This window comes from Periplaneta americana, chromosome 8 (genome assembly GCF_040183065.1).
Source record: "Periplaneta americana isolate PAMFEO1 chromosome 8, P.americana_PAMFEO1_priV1, whole genome shotgun sequence".
NCBI classification, from domain to species: domain Eukaryota; kingdom Metazoa; phylum Arthropoda; class Insecta; order Blattodea; family Blattidae; genus Periplaneta; species Periplaneta americana.
Window position 1 is genome coordinate 153,398,520 of NC_091124.1, and position 25,196 is coordinate 153,423,715.

Here is a 25,196-nt window from a genome sequence, read left to right on the forward strand (position 1 = left end):
ATTCTCAAACACCCTTAACCTATGTTCCTCTCTCAAAGTGAGAGTCCAAGTTTCACAACCATAAAGAACAACCGGTAATATAATTGTTTTATAAATTCTAACTTTCAGATTTTTTGACAGCAGACTGGATGATAAAAGCTTCTCAACCGAATAATAACAGGCATTTCCCATATTTATTCTGTGTTTAATTTCCTCCCGAGTATCATTTATATTTATTACTGTTGCTCCAAGATATTTGAACTTCTCCACCTCTTCAAAAGATAAATTTCCTATTTTTATATTTCCATTTCGTACAATATTCTCGTCACGAGACATAATCATATACTTTGTCTTTTCGGGATTTACTCTTTACTTGCTTCCAGTAAAATTCCCGTGTTTTCCCTAATCGTTTGTGGATTTTCTCCTAACATATTCACCTTATCCGCATAGACAAGCAGCTGATGTAACCCGTTCAATTACAAACCCTCTCTGTTATCCTGGACTTTCCTATTGACATATTCTAGAGCAAAGTTAAAAAGTAAAGGTGATAGTGCATCTCCTTGCTTTAGCTCACAGTGAATTGGATACGAATCTGACAAAAACTGATCTATACGAACTCTGGTGTACGTTTCACTGACACACATTTTAATTAATCGAACTACTCTCTTGGGAATACCAAATTCAATAAGAATATCATATAAAACTTCTCTCTTAACCGAATCATATGCCTTTTTGAAATCTATAAATGACTGATGCACTGTACCCTTATACTCCCATTTTTTCTCCATTATCTGTCGAATACAAAATATCTGATCAATAGTTGATCTATTACGTCTAAAACCACACTGATGAATTCCAATAATTTTATCTACATGTGAAGTTAATTTTCTCAAAAGGATATTGGACAAAATTTTGTACGACGTCAACAAAAGTGATATTCCTCGAAAGTTACTACAGTTAGTCTTGTCCCCTTCTTAAAGATAGGTACGATTATGGACTCCTTCCAATGTTCTGGTACAATTTCCTTTCCTTTTCCCAAATAGCAAATACAAGCTTATAAATTTCGTTAGATAATGCGCTTCCACCCTCTCGCGTATGTATTAGTCTCAAAACCCATCATTTAATATACTGTAAATTTATTTCAACTCAACAATGTAACTTTTATTTAAAGCAACAATAATTCCTTTCTACAATTCACCTTAAACGCTCTCGTCAACAATGGGATTTGCTCTCCACACAGTAACACAGTATTCGTTAGTGCACTCCACAGACGACAACGACAATTTACTTGGACTATTACGAACAACAATGAAGTTTTAATCTTAACTAATATTTACAAAGCACTATTTACAACACAGAACTGTCAGTTCTCAGTTCACAGTTCTTCTAGCTCAGTCACTCGAGTTCACAGTATCTCGAACCACAGACCTTCAGAGACAGTCCACTGTACTCGAACTCAGGTCCCTCCAACTGCGGTCCACTGCACTCGAACTCAGGTCCCTCCAACTGCGGTCCACTGCACTCGAACTCAGGTCCCTCCAACTGCGGTCCACTGCACTCGAACTCAGGCCTTCGGATGCTGACACAGTTGCGGACGCACACTCAAGTCGAACTCCGGTACACAAGACTGGCTGGCTTGCTCTGTTCACAACGCTAGCTTACTGACTGGCTGAATAAATTGAAACTGCTCAAGTTCGCTCGCGTTTCTTCTTTTATAACCAAACTATCGTTGCGAGAAAGTACGAGTTCTGGATAGTTCGCGATCTCGAATAATCGATAGATGCCTAGAAGATTTCCACGGATGTCAGGATGGCATTCTCGAATAATCTCGCACGCTGCTGCTCCCCTCCTTCACCGCGCGTAGCCATGCCCAAGGAGGCAGATGCGCGCGCAACCCGCCCAAAACACGGCCGACTTTGCACTTCCTTCTGCTGGTCGTGAGTTCGAATCTCACGTCGCTGTCACAATACAATATACTTTTACAGAGTTTATATAGGCCTACATATTTATAACTGGACTTGAGGATTTTCAACTAGCTTTTTTTCAATTTTCTGTAGGCAACGTGCAAGAGTTAATTAATGAATCGCGTCAGTTTGATAATAATCCTAGAAAATGTTAAGGAACGTGACTTTCTGACCAGGTTAATAAACAAGTTACCGAACAGTTTCCGGTGTGAACACATTCTTGAGACACTTCAGCCAGGGTTGCCAGATGTCCCGATTTGGCGGGACATTTTCCGATTTTCATATAAAAATCCCGAGTCCCGCTTCGATTCGAGGCGGGACGTAGAAAGTCCCTTCTTCAGAAAATTAACATCACTTGTATGATTTTATCGTTATCTAGCAACTATTTTCTTCTAGGCCTAAATAATTACATTACATTTAAAATTATTTTTTTATCAATGTATGTATGTATTTATTCATACTGCAATGGGTAGTGGTAACTAATTACAGTCAATAATGACAATAATAAACTTATTAATTAAAAATATAATTAATAATAATACCAATAATTAATACTAATCTCTAGGTTTGCACATTGGAAAAAAAACGAATATTTTCGCAAGTGTTAAGGTTTGTAACAGCGAATTCAGTGGTGAATATGATATTTATAAATATTTAAAAAGAGACGTTCATCAGAAATGCATGATAGCCTACAGAAAATGGAAAAAAGCTAGTTGAAAATGCTCAAGTCCAGTGATAAATATGTAGGCCTATATAAACTATGTAAAAGTATACTGTATGTTAAATGATGGGTTTTGAGGCTAATACGCTAAGTCACAAAATACAAGATATGAATTTAGATATCAATAAATTTTATGTCATTGTAATCAATTAATAAACATGGAAATTTAAATATTTTGTCACACGTGATGTATCTGTTGGCATTATTTGTGCTTTACAGTTAATAATAAACAGCTGGGGAAAACTAAGAGACAGAGCTACTATTAAGCCATTAAGTTAATAATTTTGCGTAAACATATTATTGACACAAGCCTTCAGAAAGACGCCAGAGAAATGTGATGAAACTTACAGCCAGATAAATATTGTTTTGTACTTGGAAACCTGTACCTACAATTTTATTTTTATTAAAATTGCAATTATGAGATTCATATTAGTCACTAACTGCACATACGTAGAGGGATAATTTGTATTCCTTTTTTTTGTCTGTCTTTTAAGGCAAAAGTTAGTACTGTATTGTATGATGGGAAAAAGATGTACCTCTTTGGTATATATAAAATCTGGCAACCCTGACTTCAGCCTATTCCAGTTCCACTAAGACTAATAAAATGTTTAAATGTTTGTTTCAATGTTTCTGTCCGTTCTTTTGGACCTCCCATCGTTTTCTCTTGCCTATATTTGGTCCATAATACAATAATTTGTATAAGAACCTGAGTACCTAGTAAATAATTATTCTTCCCTGTTACTTATTTATGATTGTATAGCCTATACATAACAAAATTTAGACAGGTTTTCTCATCTAATGTCAATGCTCCTTCGTGATCCACTAGTGTATAAACCAGTGCGTACGCAAAATTTTGTTATGGGGAGGGTCATTTTTAAAATTGTTTACAATTTACATTACCGGTATTTAAAATTTTGTGTATTATTATTACTAATATTATTATTATTATTATTATTATTATTATTATTATTATTATCATTATCAGCCGAGTTTTCACAGGGGGATGTGAAACTAGTTCCTAGAAGAAGGTACGCGACATCATCATCCACGCTGCTGTTGCGAAGAAACATTTGCCAATGTGAAATTTTCATTAACCTCGCGAGAATCACTACACGACTTTTTGCTAAAAAAAAAACTGTAAAATTGAGCTTTGCGGTTGCTTAGACATATCAAACACTCGGAACAGTAATGTGAAGTTTATATTAAAAATATGAACTGTCAAATGCACAAAACGTTAAACGAATGTTTCACAATAGTGAGAACTCAAACTAACAAACGGGTGAATACCGCTCTTAAAATAAGTTTACAATCGACAATGCACAATATTTAACATTTGCACTGAAGAATTGTCAAAACAACCTTTTCAATATGTTTCACAATCAGTTCAATTTCATATTGTATCAGTCTCATTTTATTACTAAGTGGAAGCATTAATATAATAAATAATAAAGTTAGCATTGTTATAATTCGAAGCACAGAGATTATATTGGAGTGGTAGAAGGATTATGCTTTATGTCGATACAGATTTTGTTACTCTGACAATGAAAAATTAGAGAAGGGGAAACGATTAAGGATAAAAAAAAATACTCAAACCTATATGTATGCCATTTTTTCAAAAAGTTCAATGAGGTTTCCAACCCGGTAACTCCCCCGCCCTTTGCGTACGCCCCTGGTATCAATCATCTATAGACTTGAGAAGAGCTTTTCAGCAATAATAATCCTTTTTGTTTGTGTTGTTTAAATTCTAGGTTTCTGACTCATTTAATACATGGATTACGAGGAATTGAATCACTAAATACAAAAAGAGAATAAGTCACCTTTAGTTAGTTTTCAGAACAACACAAATAACTTCTATACACAACGAAATATAAACAAATTGCATCGAAAATATTTCGATGAACCAATCATGACTAAACAAGATATTTATGAAACAAAAAACATGTGTATTTCTTAATTTATCCTGGCCTATAGAAACAATTTTTGTGTGTGGACTTGTTTCCCTTTCATATCTAACGAAATAATTATATTGTAAAAAATGTAAACAAAATGTATAGTTATCTCTATTATTGAAATCAAAAGCTTTATTGTATGCCAATTTATGAACAATAGTAGTGTGTAGCACATAGAAACATTGAAAGTTGTTGGTTTTTACATAGACTCCTGACTTCAGGCATTTTAATTCGATTTTGCTTGTCGTGATCACTGTTTACAACACATTTCTTGCGTTTTGCAGAACTTGAAGAAGCACTACTTTCATCGTTTGACGCCATTTTACTCATGTTACATATTTTTTCTCTATATGACAGGAACAACAAACTTTAATTTCTTATGAGAAGGGAACAAGTCGTGGACTAAGCTTCTTTTCAAAGTAAACATCAAAACTAAAGTGTTGAAATCTAGACTAAGGAAAAGTGGGACCTGTTCTCTTTTCATGCAGAATGAAAGAGCATACTTAAATTAATATGATTACAGTCTTAACTCATTTTTGCCAAAACTGGGACTTATTCCCTTTTCATATTTAGTGATTCAATTATAATGTGAAGCTTGCCTTTCCTTTGGCTCCTTTCTATTCATTAACGAAGTCCTGAAAGCTTCAAGCGAAATAAATACACCATTACTCAGAATGCCAGTGTTGCCATATTTAGCGATAAGTCGCTAAATCTAGGGAATTTTGAATCAGTCTCGGCGACAAATTTTGTAAAATACGATTAGCGACTTTTCTGCTGATTTTTATATTCTTCCACTTTTTTCTTTCTTTTAAGTTAAAACATTCAACTGAAGTCATGTACTTCTTATTTTCAGGAAAGGCATGAGTGCATGACTGAGTAGTCTAATGATTCATACGTGAAATAATAAAACTTCTTTGCGTGAAAGCCCTGATCTCATAATATATTTGTGAGCAGTGATCAGGGGTCAAAGATGCTGATTAAATGATTCCCACGGGCTAGGTCTCTCTCTCAATGATACTGCTCCAACACCTATAAAAGGTGGCAACTTTGACTGACACGTGACGAGTGCAAACTGCAGCTGATGTAATCTTGATCCTTCCCAGCAACTCGGAGATTTTCCCCTCCGATCCGGCCCGAGACAATTGAGTTTTGTAATTTTGTGCCGAGAGTTCGTGTGAAGCAAATGAGACCATAGTTTTTGCTGGTTTTAATATATTTTAATATATATTTAAAAAGTGTTAGATTTCACACAAAAATTTGTGGTCAAACACTTGGGTGAAGATTTCTACACTTACAATTTGCCAGAAAGTGAGGTGTCAATGATTGGATCAAGTGCAGTGTATTCACAATCAGCTGTTCCCACATCTTCCACCTCAACATCACAGCTGTCAACAACACAACCAGACTCCGCAGAAGAGTGTGACGACGAGGAAATATTTTTCTCCGCATATGTATGTTTTTCTTATTTTTATTTAGTGGTATTTTATTATTAATTTTAGCGACATTTCTGGGGATTTTTTAACAAACTTTAGAGAGATTTAGCTACTTTTTGTTGATAAGTTAGCGAGATTATAGGGCGATATGTTGGCAACAGTGCAGAATGTGCTATGCATTCCATACGAGTTGAGAATTAAACAAAGCAAGATCTTTGGATGATAACAAAATCTGAACACAAATTACCAGTTTAAATAACTGAATTTGAACAAAATACCGTCTCCAATTTAGTCATATCATAACAGTCAGTGATAGAATTTTGTACTTGAACGATGCATTCAATTCATAAGTAGACCTAATTTACGCACAAGTAAACATGATAAAGTCTTGACTTACCAACTTCTGTCACCGAAGCTGTTCAGTTCAACACTGAGTGTCTGCCGAACTCAACTATCTCAATCAGATAAATCCATTATCGCATGCGATTACATTAATGTTTTCAGTTCTTCTATAGTCATATGTTTGTCTTATCAGTACTTTTTTATGTGAGAATGACAGCCGAAAGCGAGAATGAAAATATTAACAACAATGAGTCAATCTCGGCACGTCACTTCATATTTCGTGGCTTCAGAATTCATTTCATTTCATCGGACTCTACAGGAAACATTATTACTTTATACAGTGACATCAAAAACTTTTTCCTTACATTTTTTTGTACCTTGTTTTTTGACTATACCATGCAAGCTTTGCTTAATGGTAAGTTTTAGTTTCCATGGTAATATTTTACACTGCATGGGTACAATCAGGATATAGTTAAAAATGCAGGGAAAAAGTTTTTGATGTCGCTTTACTTGCCACTATTTATCTGTGCAGACTTGCAACACCACCGCACAACTTTTTTAAGGAGAGACTGCTGTATTCCAAATCCATTCAATATACGGTATACCGCTCACATAAACTCTTATTTTACGTCGTGTGTATTAAGAGTCGTGCACAACCGGTTACGAAAATTAGAAAATATGTACTATTGTACAAGCTTAGGATCCGAGAAAACTTAAGAATGAAGTGAAGTTACAGTGCAACGGAGTACAGATGGAGTGAGGTGGCGCATTGAATTTTGTTTGCCTGTGCGTTAGTGTACAATCCGGTTCGTGACCAGGGGTACAGTATTCTTCCGTTTCTCCATACGAAACGAACCAAGCCATCACAGTGCATTTTCAATTCATAGTGAACAGTTTTTTCGAACTAGTTTCAAGTATGTACATGCAGTACCATGCCGGATTTAGGCCTAGGCAACCTAGACAGTTGCCTAGGGTTTCGAGGGGGGCGGCATTCTCTCTCTCTCTATCTCTCCATCAACCAGGCATATCTGGTTATTGTAGAAAACGTCAGAGGCATGTCGAAAAATGGATAAACGTACAAGCAAAGATTAAAAGGAACAAAGGTGAATCGTACTTCAGTACGAAAACATCTCGACATATGCAAGCTCGCGGTATAGGCCTGCCGTATCTTTGTGGGTGCTTCAACGCATTAGGTATGGAGAAAATACAACCTGTATTTTGCAATTTCTGGGAGTTGAGTGATTATGACCTCCAGTATGCCTATATTTCTAAGCTCGTAACCATTGCTGATGTGAACAGATGTCGCATTAAGAATAGACCGACCTCGCTCAGCTGGTTTTGCCAAAGATGTACAATGTCACGCCAAGCTCACTTCTGATAAAGTAAAGGATCTGAAAGCTCTCCTCATCTATGTGCCACAGAACGTTTCCGGATGACATGATTACCAACCAAAAAGTGCAACTAGGAGTGACCGACTCAGAGGAACATCTTCATGAAGATGATGTACTGGATTATTAGCACCTCTGTTCCCGGAACAAGTAAGACCACTTTTGATAGCAAGGGTAATAACCAAAGCTCGGATCTTGGGGACTTGTGTGTCGTGTGCTTGAGTAAGGTTACAGGCATAACGTACACAAAGCTCACGCTGCAAGTGCTCAGGGACAGTCGTTTGTACTAAGAAAGTGGTCACATCGAATGGCAAGAAGACGAACGAATAAACTGTGTCATGTCGAAGCCAATGACATTAAGAGAATTACAGGTAAACGGTCTGTTTGAGGAATTAGAAAATACGTGTTATTCGAATGGGTGTTATGGAAGTTTGAAAATGCATTTCTTAAATTTTAGGTACAGAATTTCGTGGAGGAATTCTGAGGAGATACATTATTTTCTTCTAATGCAGAGTTTATATCTTGTAAGTTGTACCACACATAAACTAGAGCTGGAAACGGGCATTCATTGAAAGACATTGCAGTCCTTTAAATTGATGGAGAATTTGTGCATAGCCATGGATCAAGTCGTAGAGGGACCTTCCCTAGTAGTGATACACTAATTGAAAACTATTTGCGAGAAAAATTTAGGATATACTTATCTTTCTCAGATACGAGATCTGCTGAAAATCGAACAGGAAACAGTGACAGTGAAATATTCAGTATTTTATTTAGGCCCAAGACTTTATAATAAAATTTCAAACCATTTTCCAAATTTGAAATTTTTTAAAATTGAAACTTTTAAAAAAGAATTTTGTAAAATTATCCATGATATATAATAGTAACAAATGTACTTTTTTTACCTTTTATTTCTATCGACTATATTCATGTTTTTATTGAATATCACTGGCTTCTGTCGGATTGTCAATTTATATTAAATGTGTATTTTTCTCTCGTTTTCCCTTTCTTCTTTATTCTTGCTCTTGTGTTGTACTTATTGGTTTGAATTAAGTTAATTACTGTATTTAGTAAACTGTCCTTGTAAATTTTATGTTATATTATTCACTAAGACCACACCGTACACGAGCCTGACTCTTACGGTAGTGGCTAGAAACATTTTTATTTTATAAATGCAATTTGTACTCACTAGGTAGCTAGTTAAAATAAATAAAATAAAAAAATTAAAGTTTGCTTCCGTCACTTCATGTGACGTGGAAATAAGTTTCCTTCGTTTCAAATCATGTTTAACTAACAGACGAAGAATTTATGGGTTCGAAAATCTTCGAATGCATGTAGTCATACACTGTAATGAAATGTACAGAGCAGAACTGTAAATTTGATGTATTTTGCATGTTTATTTATATATATATATATGCTATAAAATTAGATGTTTCAACCTATCATAATATTATCATTATGTTGTTCCAGCCAGGAACCACTTTTATAGCAGACCTGACAGTACCTCCGTGCTGGAAGCGGGAGTTTGTTGACATTGAAGTCCGGTCGCTTAGCCACGTTCAAAGACACAAGTCCCCAACTTCCGAGCTTTGGTAATAACATGACAGGCATCTACTTATTTTTGTTTATTAATAATTTCAGACACTTTGTAAATGTCACATCACAGTGCAATTAAGTGTTTTATTTATTATTATTATTATTATTATTATTATTATTATTATTATTATTACTAATGTCTGCCACTATTGAGTTCATTCTATGCCCTTTGATTTTTCTAATATACTGTTTTCAAATTATTCCCATAATATTGATGAATTCATAATGTCATCAATGATCTCTATTAAGTTGGAATATTAAATTGAACATTTAATTGCAGTTTTCAATAAAGGTATTCGTTTTTTAGTGTACAAAGTAATTATCATTATTTACAGACGCGTCCTTGGCGGCTTCGCCCTTATATCGTTTACAGGTAAAATACTCTGAACATGGATTATCTCTAAAGGCGGGTTCGCCCTTCTTTTACGGAACGCCTTATATAAAATCTGGTGTGTAAAGAAATGCAAGAATAGAATAAATTACAATTGCTCACTAAATAGAAGAGAAAATAAGTATAATAGATACAGTACATTGTATTGTAATTTTTACACTTTAATCTCAAAATTCATACATCTAAAACAGTAGTTGTTAATGCCTTTTAATTACTCGTACTTTAAGCAGATGCATTACTTCATTAATAAATCATTTTTAAGAAGATATGTTTTGCTCTTGACGATACCAACTGTAATACATGAATGGATGAATGAATCAATCAATTAATTAATCAACTAATGAATGAATCAATTAATGAATGAATGAACCAATCAGTGAATCACTGAATCAGTCAATGAATGAATCAATGAATCCATGGATGAATGACTCAATGAGTCGATGGGTGGGTGGATGGATGGATCGATCGATTGATTGATTGATCGATTGATTGATTGTAGTGAGAGAAAAATAATTATCAATTGAATAGTAGGCCACACAATGATAATCGTGTTCTTGCAAGAGTTCTTAAAAAATTTAAATTAGGTTTATTTAAAGACGCTCGCAACTGCAGAGGTTATATCAGCGTCGCCGGTGTGCCAGAATTTTATCCCGCAGGAGTTCTTTTACATGCCAATAAATCTACTGACATGAGCCTGTCGCATTTAAACACACTTAAATGCCATCGACCTGGGCCGGGATCGAAACCGCAACCTCGAGCACAGAAGGCCAAGTGCTATACCGATTACGCTACCAGGCCGACTGCAAGGGCTCTTGGAACTCCTGCATGGCTCAACGTGTAACAAAGCCCGGCATACTTGTCGTGTGTACTACAGTACACCGCTTAAGCCTTGGTTTCTCTGAACCGACGCATGCGACGTGCGAGATGCGAGGCCGCCGCTGCGAACCATCTCCGCAATGACGCTGCGAGGCTTGTGGTTTCTCAGGCTGCGAGATCGCGTGGATCAGTCGCTGAGCGCATGGTGGATCTCGTCACCTGTTTGCTAATATTGAATGAAAGATGAAGATAATGATGAAGAGGAAATGATCCTGCATACTTTTTGGTGAAGACAGTGATATCTTCAAGAATAGGAAAAGCGAGGGTGCTTTACAATATTCTTTTAAACCGCCATCTTATTGATAGTGAAACAAAATTCAAAAGTTATTTTGGAGTCTCAAGGGACCTCTTCTATAGAATTTTGTATTTAATTAACCCATTAAAGCCCAAATTATTTTTATTTAAAAAACTAAAAGAATGTATCTATTTCATAAATTTAATCCATAAGATGTCAAGAATATTATATTTTGTTTCTTCTGCCGTACACCAAGTAGTTGAATATCACCCTGTCTATAAATAGACCGCTGGGCACTTATGATATCTGCGTATTCATTTGCAATAAAGTAAATATATTTTTTTGTATATTTAATGTTTTATAACCAGAAATATTTACACCAATATAAATAAATTTATTTATGACGGTTTTAGTATTTAATGCAACAATACAATGCTGCAGCAATAATGAAACACACTTATTTTAGTAATATCTGTCTTTACCGAGTGTGGTAAGGCTCAAAGCATCTTTGACACAGAGTTACATCACACTTCTTGCGAAATGTTACTGGTCTGCATTTACACCATTCCATCCGGCAATGTTTCTGAGAGGGTCGATTTGCCATGAAATGACCTCTATTATCAAACTTCATATCAAATTTCACTCCTCGAAGTGATGAAATAGGGCGCCCCATTCTCTTGCAGTTCGAAAAATCTTGAGATGTTGAACAGCCAAGTAGTATCATCGGATTCTAAGTAGGTCCAGGGAGTCTCGTCCATGTATTTCTCTGTAGATAATCCAACCACTTACTATATCCATAACCAACTTTCTGACCACTCTTTTCCACGGATTGAAGTGGCGTATTTGCCTGCTAACTAGTTATCATGCTCCAATCAACCCATGTACTTACTGTAGTTCTCTATGATCTGTGGTCCACACCTGTGGAGTAAAGGTTAGCGCGTCTGACAGCGAAACCAGGCCCAGATTCGATTCCCGGTCGGGACAAGTTACCTGGTTAAGGTTTTTCCGGGGTTTTCCCTCAACCAAATATGAGCAAATGCTGGGTAATTGTCGGTACTGGACCCCGGACTCATTTCACCGGCATTATCACCTTCATTCAGACGCTAAATAACCTAAGATATTGATAAAGAGCCGTAAAATAAACTAACCTACATCTTCCGGCTGCGAAACGAATCACGTGAAAGGGCGTTGTAATATTTTCTATTTAGCTTTAATATTGCTGTATGATAGCTCAACACACGTCAGGGAGGTTTAAACTCGGTTGCTTGATGGGGACATCTGAAAAGTTCGACCGAGTTTAAACCTTCCTGAGGTATGATTGCCGGTTTTTTTTACAAATTTTTTACAGATTTATGCTTCCCTATACTATTCAACAACCGGACCCACGCTCTCATTCTCTCCCGTTTGCTATAACATTGAACAACAAGAATTTTGCTCCGACTTAAAACAATGTGTCCCTTATGGTTTTATGTGCGCTGAATCCGAAAATGCATTCTCTTTCCTTCATATCGCATAAGGTTTTTGAGATATGATTACTATGATTTCACTTTTCGATAAGCCTTGTCCTAGGAAACATCTGGCGCGGGTTGTAGGTTGTAACCCAAAACTAAAGCTAATGCATTTTATGAGTTTATAACTTATTTCCGGTTCCTTATGGTTGTTGGAATTTTATTTTGTACTCCTCATAAATAAACAGATATTGGTCCCTTCTATTCAGTAAATTTCAGAACAGTTCAACGTGAGGTATACGCAATGAATAAACAAGGTTGTGGTTTTCAGTATTTAAAAGAAAAGTTTACCATTTAGAGTGAAAGCAAATTAAAAGAGGGCATTTTCATCGTCCACAAATTCACAAAGTTATGGCTGACTCTCTGTTTGAGGAAAAACTTTCAATTACAGAAAAATGGCATGACGCGCTTTCAAAGATGTATGCTGAAATTTCCTTGGAAATTCTATGGCAGACAACTACATAGAACTTGTTGTGGAAACCATCTCACGTGCATATGAGAAAATGGGGTGTAATATGTCTCTCAAAATACGCTTTTTCTCGTTTGAATTTCTTTTCTCCTAACCTTGGAGCGGTAAGCGACGAGCATGGGAAAAGAGTTCATCAAGAAATATCTCAAATGGAAAGACGATATAAAGGAAGATCATCATCCAGGATGCTTGGAAACTAGTGTTGGTTCGTTGTAAAAGACAGTATCGGATCTAGTTATAAACAGAAGTGATCCAGAAAATTCGTTTAATGTAAGTTCAAATTCCGAAATTTTTCTCATTATATGCATTAAATATTTTTATTTTTGTTCTGCTTTAAACTATATAACATCATGTTTGTATCCAGTACACATTTTTCAAGTATTATGAGGCGTTTTGAATCCCAAGTGTGTTGTCATTTTACCAGAAGCAGTGAAAAATTAAAAACAAGAAGTTTTTCATAAAAAAATTAATTAATTTTCCGCGGAAAATAGTACGTGATGGGGCAATTTCGATTTTAAATTCAGATTTAGGGTACACATATTAGTAATATTAACCTATTTTTGTTTCGGAGCAAGACAAAAAGTAAAAATTTATTGTTCAGTGTAACCACAGATTACACTGCCCCGGGGACCACGACGTGGACGTGAATGGAGGTTTTCTCTACTCAACATGTCTAAATTATAATAATTTTCTTTTCCTATATACTTCATTATTTTCTTCATTTATCTGTTTATGTGAACTCTCATATTGATCTTCAACTTCTCACTCTCCTTTTTTCCACCTATGACGAAGATAAAACCATTCACCGAAATGTTGTGAATTCATTTACAATTAAGCAATGTAAAAATAATCCAATCTACATCTCTCCTATACAACCCACCATTGTTTCTTCCCTCTAGATGCGCATCTCGCAGCTATAGAAACCACTCACTATCTCTACTGTAGTCCGGATTTGTGCGAGGCGGGCCTCGCATCTCGCACCTCGCATGCGTCGGTTCAGAAAAACCAACCCCGGCGCTGCGTACCATTTTCGCAATGACGCTGAGAAGCTTGTGGTTTCTCATGCTGCGAGTTCGCATGAATCAGTTGCTGAGCGCTTGTTATGTCCAATGGATTTCGCAGTCTTGCTAATTTTAAAAGAATAAGCCAAAATTATCCTGCATTGTTAGTGGAGAAGACAGTGATATCTTCATTAGACTATTTGTCAACGCTATATGTATCTAATTCTAATATTTTTCTTGTGACGAAATTGGATATAGATAAATAGAAGAACGAAGAGAAAGAAGAAAATTTGAAGCACGTTTTCAATAGAAAGCCACTAAATTAGAATCCACACCTGAAAATAATAATGAGTACTGGACTCATTTAAAAAGCTGTAAACCAGGGATGTCAAAGTGCCTGCACTGCCTGCTCTCAAGAACCCGCACAACATTTCCTTGAGAGCGATAATTGCACTTTATCTTGCTGAAAAGTGAATCTTGTTGGATTTGTATTGTTTGTAGTATAAGCACGTAATACAGGCGATTTAACATCCCTGCTGTAGACAGATAACAGATTGGTTGGGTCAGGCTGAGAAGAAGCTACCTACTGAAAGATGCACTGGAAGAAATTGTGAACGGGAAAAGAAGTTCGGAGCAGAAGTAATTACCAGATGATACACAACATAAGATATTTGAAACCTATGAGTAGACTAAGAGGAAGGCAGAAAATATGGAAGATTGAATAATGCTAGATTTGCAGTGAAAGATCTGCTATTGGGAAGAACACTGTCATTGAATGAATACGGTTTCACTGCTACATGCACAGTATTTGCGATCAGTAGACTGTCTTTTTCCACTCTACCTAGGCTATCTAATTTCAATTTTTTTCTGGATACGTTAGTATTTTCTTCATATATCCGTTCTTGTGAACCCTCAGGTTCGTTTTTCATTTCTTACGTATTTTATATTCCGCTCTTTGCAATCTATTGTTGGTTAGTCAAGTAGAACAGGTGTTTGTAACGACTCCGACATGTAGGCTACAATTCTCACCTCCTTTTCTCACCTGAATAGGGAGATAGAACCAATCATCGAAAAGTTGTGAATTCCTTTAAATTTAAGGAGTGAAAAAATGTGAACTTACAACTTTTCTTTACCACCCACCATTGTTTCGTCCCTCTAGATCCAAAGCCATTTTCTGAGGCCTCGCAGTTCACGCGTCGCACAAATCCGGCTGCGCGATTCGGTGCGAGACGACGCTGCGAGGCTTCTCTGCGAACCTCTGCAGATCGCGCACCTCGCAGCCATAGAAACCATTCACTATCTCTCATGTAGTCCAGATTTGTGCGAGGCGGGCCTCGCACCTCGCACGTCGCATGCGTAGGTTCAGAAAAACCAAGGCTTTAGCGGTGATTCAGCGCATCAACTTTCGACAATACAATCCGGCAATTTATATATTACATGTAATTTATTGGCTTACTAAATGCTGGAACTGTCGATTGCTAAAAATACAGCACGACAGTTTTTGTGCGATTTCTTCGTAATAATAAACTGCAGTATATAAATAAATTTAATGAAGATTCGCTGTTTTAATGTGTGTTGCATTGCCACGAATTAAATTGAACTATACTGAATGGAAGTCAGCTATATAGAAATTCTTTATCCTTGACATCCCATCAGCCTGTGTTATCTGTTCATTCTACGAAACATAAAACTTTCCCACGCTCCAGGGAAAACATACACTATATTTCCTCGGCAGTCGCGTTCAATCTATAACAGTAAAAGGCCGACGGCATTTACCTGAAGTAAACCTGTTTCCTGGCGAACGTTCTGTACAATAGTAAAAGTTATTAAACTGAGAAATATCTTTAGGCTTTTATCCATAAGTATGTGGTTGACGAGAGTTTGTCGTTTTAAAAGTCTGGGAAGCAATGGTTTGTGTCGATTTTGTGTGGAACTCCATTATGTAAAAGTAACGAATATGGATATTCGTATAGTGGTGCATCGTTATCCGGCCAGAGCGTCGGCTTTCCACGTTGATAATATGGGTTCCATTTGTGGTGGACAGAAGCAGTTCTCGCTAATATGTTTACACAGGATATTCCCTTTTCCCCTACCCGCATTCCATTATTGCTCCATTAATTATTATCTGGTGCTTTGTAAATCGCCTCCCATAGTGCACTAGGACAATGTTACGGCGGCAAAAAATATGTGGTTCTTCATTTTTATATACACTTTTAACACTTAATTTATACGAATATAGTCCACACCTGTGGAGTAAAGGTTAGCGCGTATGGCCGCAAAACCAGGTGGCCCGGGTTCGATTCCCGGTCGGGGCAAGTTACCTGGTTGAGGTTTTTTCCGGGGTTTTCCCTCATCCCAATATGAGCAAATGCTGGGTAACTTTCGGTGCTGGACCCCGGACTCATTTCACCGGCATTATCTCCTTCATCTCATTCAGACGTTAAGTAACCTTAGATGTTGATAAAGCGTCGTAAAATAACCTACTAATATACGAATATATCACTGATTAAATTTCAAACTTCTTTACCGTGTTAATATTTAATATTTACCTTGCTTGACTAGTTTCGAAGTCTTGTGCTTCATTGTCCAAAGCCTAGTGGAGATCCTGCGCTATCTTCTGGTTACCTGTTTTCGACACACCTAACCACAAAGGAAACCAGAAGATAACGCAGGATCTCCACTAAGCTTTGGACAATGAAGCACAAGACTTCGAAACTAGTCAAGCAAGGTAAATATTAAATATTAACACGGTGAAGAAGTTTGCAATAAATTTAATTAGTGTAAAAATATGCAATTACGCCGCCTACTAGAGGGGGAAGGAAACTTGGGTGAATGACGCAAGTCATGTATCCATCATTGAGAAAATACAATATGTACCTACATATGTTCGCTATACTGGAGAATTAGCACGGTCGCTTTGAACCGTGCCGTTACGTTTACCACCAAATTTAAGTAAATACACAATGTCACCAACATAAGAACATGACGTTGTTGTTTGGCGTAGTTGGCGGGAGGAATTTTTTCTTTCTCTGTCTACCTCCTTCGTTCTGAACATTATTGAGAGATAGCACCACTGTTAGCGACAATGTGTATTTGCGTAAATATTGCGAGTAAATTATGACGAGTGCCTTAGATGAGAGGCTCGGGACAGAAACAGTTTTGCTGTAGCGCATGCGCGAACCTCTCATGCAGTGGGAGCATGATCCTTACTTGAATTTATTTTTGCGTGTACTTGCAGATTAAATGATTGAGATCCCTTCTTGCTCCGGTTACAGGCCTTGCATTTACGAAGGTTATGTTATGTTAGGTTAGGTTAGCTTAGATTAGCTTAGCTTAGGTTAGGTTAGGTTAGGTTAGCTTTGGTTAGGTTAGATTAGCTTTGGTTAGGTTAGGTTAGTTTTGGTTAGGTTAGCTTAGCTTTGGTTAGGTTAGGTTAGCTTTGGTTAGGTTAGATTAGATTAGGTTAGCTTAGGTTAGGTTAGGTTAGCTTTGGTTAGGTTAGGTTAGCTTTGGTTAGGTTAGGTTAGCTTTGGTTAGGTTAGCTTGATTTCATTCGTCCATGTAGTAGTTAAAATTATATAATATGACAGTTTTTGATTCGTAATATTGTTAATAAATAATAGGCCTATAATGTAAGCGGTGAATAATTTCATGGTCCCTAAATTTTTTTTCGTAAAAGGCTAGGTATTTTTCTATAGGCCAGAAATAAAACAGCAACGCTGCCATAATTACGTACTTTACGCTTTGGCGAACATTAACCGGAAATTTACTTTCCGTCATTTTAATGGTATTCTGTGAAACACACCTTTTTTCCTGTTAATTTCCTTGTGATAACCTAGTTTATTGTCTTATTACATCTTCATGTTCTCTTAATGCATTCAAAAAACCGCCGTTGTACTACATAAAACCTTGAACTTGACTAATGGAGTGAATTATTTAAGAATATAGTCGCGAATTTGACTACCACCATTTCGATTATATTTTGTTTGATGCGGCTCGGTACGGCCCGGTGACTAGTGGCCAGCGAGTAGAGTCGACTATCGATGTTGGTCTGCCGTGCGTATTATCCAGTTGTTCCCATATGTTATATCACTTTGTGGTACGAGTACCTACATTAACTATTTTAATAGTTACTGTTTTATTTCGTATGCATAATTCTCGGATAAATTGACTAATGGCTATTGAACATAAATTGTCAATAGTGCAGGGCAGACATCTCGGAAAGATACACAGATGATATTCTAGAAACTACTCTTTCGTTTCCAATTAGGGATATCCTGAACTAGCACCAACAGATAGCGCACGTGTACTTTGGGGGATACGCTTTGCGTGTGCATTTGTTTTTCGGTATATAAACATTGAGGCTATACATAGTGTATTAGTATATTAAATACTCTTAAAAACAACTAAAAATGGCAAATTTTTGTTATGTTCCTATATGTAAAAACCAGGAAAACCTTTCTGTCTTCAATCGGGTCCCGAAATATTCTGAATATATGCTTTGAACCTTAAAAAGTATAAGTAATTAAATTGCGCCTCGAAAGTGCTAGCTATTAAATAAAAGTAACTACTTCAAGTAAGGAATTGTTGACTACAGTTTCATTTTGGAAGAGGAAAAAGAAAAATTAATGAAAACATATGCAAACTCGACAGCAAGCTATGTTAGCTTAGATTATATGCAGTAGTTGTAGGAGTTTCCGAAGTTTACGCCTGCAGTAAACTCTCGATAAACTGGGATGTTTATTATCCAGACGATCCGTAGCGAAATCCATTTCGTGAATAATGTTCTTAATGTACTGTACCGTAATTATTAAAACCATATTTTAACTTCAAATTTTCAAAATCATCCCACATAGGCCTAGTATTCAAAACTGCATGTCTTTAACCTACAAAACGCACGACTAATCGTGATACTACTGCGAACATATTATATCATCCTATTAAAAATTGCATTTGATCTTTCTGCAACTACAGAAAAAATACAAGGAATTCAATCTCGATAGTCCCTTCCCTATAAAAAAAAACACATTGGTGGCTGCATAACCTGTTTTTAGTGTACGATTCTTAAATACTAATGATTAAAGAGGGCAATATTCACCTTTGACATAGTTCCTATTTTTTTATTCGTGCATCTCGTTCTCAAAGTTCTCGTTTAGGTTCATGAACATTCGATTTACTCGTAACTATATTGTGCATACTGCAGATTTCCCGACCCATCTCGGGGAATTGCTCAATATTATACAGGTTTACGTTATTATTTATTGTAAATTAAATTAAATTATGAGGTAAGAAAATATTGAATTATATTAAATTATACTAGGTTATACAAAATAATTATAAATATAATTTTGACGCGCATAGAAAACCAACAAGCGGGAAACGTAATCAACTGTAGCATATAACATAACATAGCCCGACCACATGTTGCGCCGCATGGAACGCTCCTGCCATCTAGCGGTAAAACTTCGCATAAGATATCCCTAGTTTCCGCGAAAATTTCTGAACATATTTTTTCGCAGTACCATGATAGTTTTATAACTTGGTAAAAAAGTCGTAGTAAGCTGTATCGAAGTCACAGCCTCTAGTTCTGTGCGTTAATATGTCGCTAATACGACGGTTATTCATAAGTAACTTCCGTTTTCATACAGAAAACGACACGCAGTAATCAGCATAGCGACGCCGTCTTTGTAGTGAATATTGCATGACTCAGTTCGCTTCGAGCAGTGTACAGAGAGAATCGTGCAGCTTTTACTCGCAGTGATATGCATGTTCAAAATGTACTCTATTTGAGAATCCCGCCAGCTGTGAAATACGCTCGGTGATACGATTTCTTGTGGCGAAAACTGTAAAGCGGCTGAAATCCGTCATGTTGCGCTGTAGGGTGGTTGTTTGCACAACTCTCGCCCGCATACTGTGTCCGAACTGGAATATTTAAACTGGAAAGTATTTGGTCGTATTCCATACAGCCCTGATTTGGCGCCTAGTGATTGATTACCATCTTTTCATGCGTATGAAGAAGTGGCTTGCATCGTAGCACTTTAACTATGGCGAAGAGTTGTAGTCCAGCGCCATAGGTTGGCTTCAGTCACAGGCGGGAGATTTTAATGAGTGCGTTATTCAAAATCTCGTTAAACGCTATGATAAGTGTCTCAATTTAGCCGGAAACTACGTAGAAAAATAAATCAAAGTTTGTAATTTCAAACTGTTGTAAAGAAATCCCGTAACCACATTGCCATTTTTGTTACAGTAAACTGAAATAACTTTATGAATAGCCCTCGTAGAATTGCTATTATTTTTTTTCATTTATTTATTGAGTGATTGATTTATTGATATAGTTCACAAGTACAAAACTTAATAATATAACAAAAGGTCTATAAACAAATGTAGTTCTACATACTAAATATACAATTTCCTAGACTTATTATTTTAACGCAAATCTCAATAAGAATTGCTATTAAGGTAAACATCAACAGTGACAATCAACATCATAATATCTGTTCTTTCCAGATACTCTGAAAACCCAATATATCTCGCTGTTCTGATACTTCTGGGAATAGCCACTTTGTATGCGGTTGCTATTGCAACCATCGTCCTCTGTCGTTTGCTATCCGTTGCTTATACTCCCAATTCTATTAGCGCTGCATAGGCTATGTATCGACATTGTAAATTTTCTCTCTTCACTCAACTCCACTCGCGAATTTTTCCAATTTAACTTGTCGACTGCTGATTGTTGCTCAATTGAGATTGTAGCCTGGTTAGTTGCGAATCGTTTGACACCACTGCTTACTTTCTATCGCTTCGCGTTCTCGAATTACATTGCATCAGCTGCCAAGTGATCTCCTAATTCGTACCTCAACTTTTTCCTCCTGCATATAGCTATATGATATCATGTACTCCAACTCGAGATCACGTTGGATACATTAATCCTTCGTTTATCGATCGCTGTTTACTTCACCTCGTGTAATTTAGCAAAAGTGGTCTGAAAATTTGTCGATCCACTTTCTGGGATTGCACCATAGTACTGAACCGAACTTATAGACGTATGCAGTCAAAAAGCAACGCAAATTGATTTCCAGTTCCTTCAGCAGAATCAATCATGTAATGCCAGTCACAGCGCCATTGGCTTTTTGTAACATGTAGAATTAATTCAGAGTGACTTAAAATGTAATAGTACTAATACTTATTAGAGACATTAGAGGAAATAAGGTTCGAATTAACAGGTGGTAGGACTATTTATTTATTTATTTATTTATACTTTTGTCATTAGTTGGGACTGTGATGTGAGAAATAGAAAGTTTTTCGGTTTTAAGATAGTACTACAGTCTAGTATATACAGTTATATACAGTCACGAAGCTCAATACGTAGTAAATATGCATCCATAGATAGTTGCTAACCACTAGGATCGCTAATATCGCCTCATTGCAGACAATGCGAAATAGTACCGGCACAGTCTATTGTTCCTAGCACCCTCACAACTCAAGCTTCGTGACTATACAGTATATACTAGACTGTGATAGTAGCTACTAACCTGGTATAAGTCAGGAGACGAAACCTGGGAGCTGTGCGTAGGGGAAAGAATGAGCTATTAGAAAGAGAATCTGTTTCATCATGGTTAATATTATACGAATCTATCGATACGAAGTTCAATTCAGACTAAAACTGATCTCCCCCTTACATACCCATTGGTAATATAGCCACGGCACATAAGGTCACAGGACAGACCTTGCTTCCTCTACTGTACTTTCCTGTAAGTGCTGAGACATGTAGAGAAATCATAGCAGAATAACCGGTGTTTGGAGATCGAACCTGGACCTCCTGAATACTTAACTATCGAAATACTTGTAATTCTTGACTGACTGACACATACATGTTCTAATTAAGAAACATTTCTCTCCACAAAAGAGCCCATCTAGGTCTTGATGTTATATAATTAATATTTAATTACATTCCTATATTCGAAAGCGATGTTGAGTGAAGATGCAATGATTACTAAACCACTTGACGTTGATAATGTTATCTCAAACATCATCTTCAGAATGGCAAAAATATGTCTGAGGGCAATGGAAAAATATGTATGTATGTATATGTATGTATGTATGTATGTATGTATGTATGTTCGTTCACAATGCACTGCTCAAGGGCAGGTCTTTCACTGCAGAACCAGTAATTTCCAATCTTTCCTGTTTTCTGCCTTCCTCATAGTCTCCGCATATGATCCATATATCTTAATGTCGTCTGTCATCTGATATCTTCTTCTGCCCCGAACTTTTCTACCTTTCACCATTCCTTTCAGTCCATCCTCTTAGTAGGCAATGTTTTCTGGTGTTCGAATTCTTTTCGGATAGTTACGGTTTTTATTCGCTACAGAGCTCGTTTCACGTCATTCTGCCACTAAGTTTTGCATCGCAGCATTTGCTAGAGGTTTTGCCAAAACACGTCCAGTCTGAAACTCTTACTCAAACAGTTCCGCACACCTTTTCCATGAATTGTGCTTCGCATAATGAACACGCTTGTTTTATCGTGAGCACCAGTGGCGTAGCATGAAATTTTGAGCAGGGGAAGCTAATTCAAGTTGTCTTTCATGCAAGATGAGAAAACTTATTACAAAAATATAGTCTTAAAATAAATAGTAGTCAATGTCAAGTCAGCAGTTGAAGATTGGTTGGAATCTCGTAAGTAACACGAATAAGGCATGACCTAAAATGGTACGTAGTAAAATATGATTTCACGGTTTACACATATCTCTAACAAATAGACACGTATACGTATAACATTAGCTCACTCCCTGCCATAGTTAGAGGAATCACAATATTAACGGTCAATAGATACAGTACGTAAGTATGCGTCTGTCTTTTGGTTGTGTCCTTCATTGACAGCAAGGGAGTCGGTCATTTGTTTTTTAGATCACACTTTTGTTCGTAAGTCAGTCTTGATAATAGAATTGTCCTAAAAAAATTCAAGTAAATTGGTGTCAGGAACTGTTATTTCACTCATTATTTATTATATCAGCCACAATGCACACTAACACTTCAACTGAACATAACTGACGAAAAGGGATAACTCGGAAACTACTTATTTTCAATGTAAAAGCTAGCTTTTTGCTAGTTTAGTTATAAAGGGATGGAAAATCTGCGGGGTGGGTTATACAGAAGAATGAGTGTAAGAAACCAGTCTGCTTGGAAGCTGGTGCGTGCAGGCTTCTTGTTTACTGCTGCATCACAAATCATCCTGAGCTGCCGCATCGCAATATTTAACGCGTAAATGTAAGTTCTATTAAAATTAATAAATAATTTTTTTTCCATAGACTGAAGGTTTATTATGAAATTATTATTAACTGGGGAAGCTGAGCTTTTTAGCTTACATTGACGCTACGCCACTGGTGAGCACCATTCTGTGTTGCATTCAGCTGGCCACTAAACACGTCTGCTCCTCACTCACTCAAACATAATTACTAGGGCCGTGACATCGGTATATATGTGTTAATGTGAGTTCGATTGAAGGTGAACACCGACGACGGACAGAATGTAGTCGATGTGTTTCAAGTACAGGCAGCGGAAGCGAATTTGACAAACGCCTAAGCAAGCACGTTCCGTGTTTTGTATACAATTATTGCGTATTATAAGATCGAGACAATACAATATTTATGTATAAGGGTTAATATCGGAAAGGTCTAAAATGCTGGTGAGATTGAGAATAATTGTTGGAAATCATACTGAAATTGTCACAAATGTGATAAAACTAAGTCTGAAAAGATGTGTGTGTGTTTTTTTTTAAAATTAATTTAGAATTTTACAGTTTTAGAATGCCGAAAACGTATATGGCGTACACTTTTGTTTTCTCTATATTTAACTGTTACATTAATTTATTTATGACATCTATTCCGTACCTTACTTTTCTTGCATGTTGTTTGCGTTCTGAACTTCATGCGTTTCTGTGCCCAGGGCCGAAGCCTGGTAATTACACAGCGAAGCTCGGGACATAGCATGCGGGAGATGTTCATGCGCGGACATGTAACAGCTGTGTTCACATGTTTCGTACTATGTACATGTCTTTCGACATTACATGGGCTTTTAAGGGCTGATTTAATTGTGACACTGCAAAGTTTGCAGTGAAGCTCCTCATTCACAGCGCAAAATACATCTTCGCCATAAGCAGAAATTATTGTCTTTAATGTAAAGTATTTATACGTGTATGCCTGAGCCATGTTAAAGATCGCACTGTTATACTACACTGTGCAGTTTTTCCGCATACAAGGTTATACTATCCGACACTCGGCATTCATTTTCATTTGAAACTTTGAAAATGAAACAGGAAATGTCTGGTTAATTCCGAGAACGCACGGACGATAGTGTTGTGTTGGTTGAGTCACGTGAGTGATGGAGCGCGCCGTTACTTCGTGTCTCAACATGTAAACAGTCCGTCACAGTATGGCACAAAATATATTTCACTCTGTACAGATGCAGTATATACAGCACATTCCTAGTGTCGACAATAAATGTCTGCCATTAAAGTACTAACGTGAGTTTTAACCTTCAATCAGGTGTCTCTACACCGAAGTCTGTTACACGTACCGCAGCCAAGCAGCAATAGGCCTACACACAACGGTAATGCACATTACGGACCCTCCTGTGCTGTTACGGTCGGGTAACTGCACACGGTTCATGACGTCATTTATACTCCATGTACTCTAAACCTCATACTGGTTACTCTGTCCCTAGGACGAAGCCTGGTAATTACTAGGGCCGTGACATCGGTATATTTGTACTAGTCTGTAGACGATTCGTGAGCATACCGCACTGTGCATCGCCGTGCATCTCTGTTTACCACTCGCTTGTACAGTCGACGTCGGCTGAAACCAAAGGCGCATATGAATTGAAATCACCGTTCTTCTGTAGTACTGTGCTGCATGGCTAACTGCTTGAGTCTGACTGTGTTCATTTTCGGACACACCTTTTGCTTATATCGTCTTGCAGACCATTCATTCACTTTTGAGATGAGATTATTTACTGTCGAAATTTGCTCCACCAATTTCACACCAGTCTTTTCGAGACATTCGATTGTAGATGGGATAAATCCAAAATTATATAAAATATATTCACACTGTTTTTTAATATTTGGTCACCAAGAAGAGTTGAGCATTACTTATGGAATATTATTAACCCTTAAAAGCCCATGTAATGTCAGTTAAGGGCTGATTTAATTGTGACACTGCAAAGTTTGCAGTGAAGCTCCTCATTGACAGCACAAAATACATCTTGTGTACAAACTATATGTACGGTTCCATAAGAGGAATACCCCCTCTCCTAAATAACAGATTTTTATGAAAATTTGTACAGGAGTTACAGA

General features: G+C 36.9%; 1 protein-coding gene across 2 annotated transcripts in view; it reads right to left on the minus strand.

Moving 5' to 3' along the window:
* Nucleotides 1-6,498, minus strand: part of LOC138705157 (uncharacterized) — a 70,642-nt gene extending 64,144 nt beyond the window's left edge. For both annotated transcript variants that reach the window (XM_069833821.1, XM_069833822.1), the window contains exon 1: nt 6,444-6,498. The gene's annotated coding sequence lies outside the window, so the exon portion shown is untranslated. The remainder of the gene's footprint in view (nt 1-6,443) is intronic.
* Nucleotides 6,499-25,196: the final 18,698 nt, after the last annotated feature.